The sequence below is a fragment of the Gekko japonicus genome, unplaced genomic scaffold (assembly GCF_001447785.1).
Source record: "Gekko japonicus isolate JY-2015 unplaced genomic scaffold, Gekko_japonicus_V1.1 scaffold75, whole genome shotgun sequence".
NCBI classification, from domain to species: domain Eukaryota; kingdom Metazoa; phylum Chordata; class Lepidosauria; order Squamata; family Gekkonidae; genus Gekko; species Gekko japonicus.
In genome coordinates this window covers 1870829-1871265 of record NW_015173124.1, presented here as the reverse complement: position 1 = coordinate 1871265, position 437 = coordinate 1870829, and positions in this window count along the sequence as shown.

Here is a 437-nt window from a genome sequence, read left to right as displayed (position 1 = left end):
CCCATCATAGCTGGGATCATGTGAGAGCAGGCAGTGAAGAGGAGAAGAGGAAATTCTTCAAAGCAACAGGAACTGTTTATTCCCAAAGTAGATGCTAAACTGCAGACCGGAAGGTCGGTACTTCAACCGTTCGACACCCGAGTGCCGCATGATGGAGTGAGCTCCCGTCTCTGGCCCCAGCTCCTGCCAACCCAGCAGTTTGAAAGCAAGAAATTGCAAGTAGATAAATAGGTACTGCTTTGGTGGGAAGGAAACAGCATTCCATGTGCCTTGGCGTTTAGTCATACCGGCCACGTGACCACGGACTGTCTTTGGACAGTGCTGGCTCTTCGGCTTGGAAACAGAGATGAGCACCGCATCCCTAGAGTCAGATTCGACTGGCTTTCAAGCAAGGGAAACCTTTACCTTTACATAGAAGAATTTTAGATCAGAGCAAG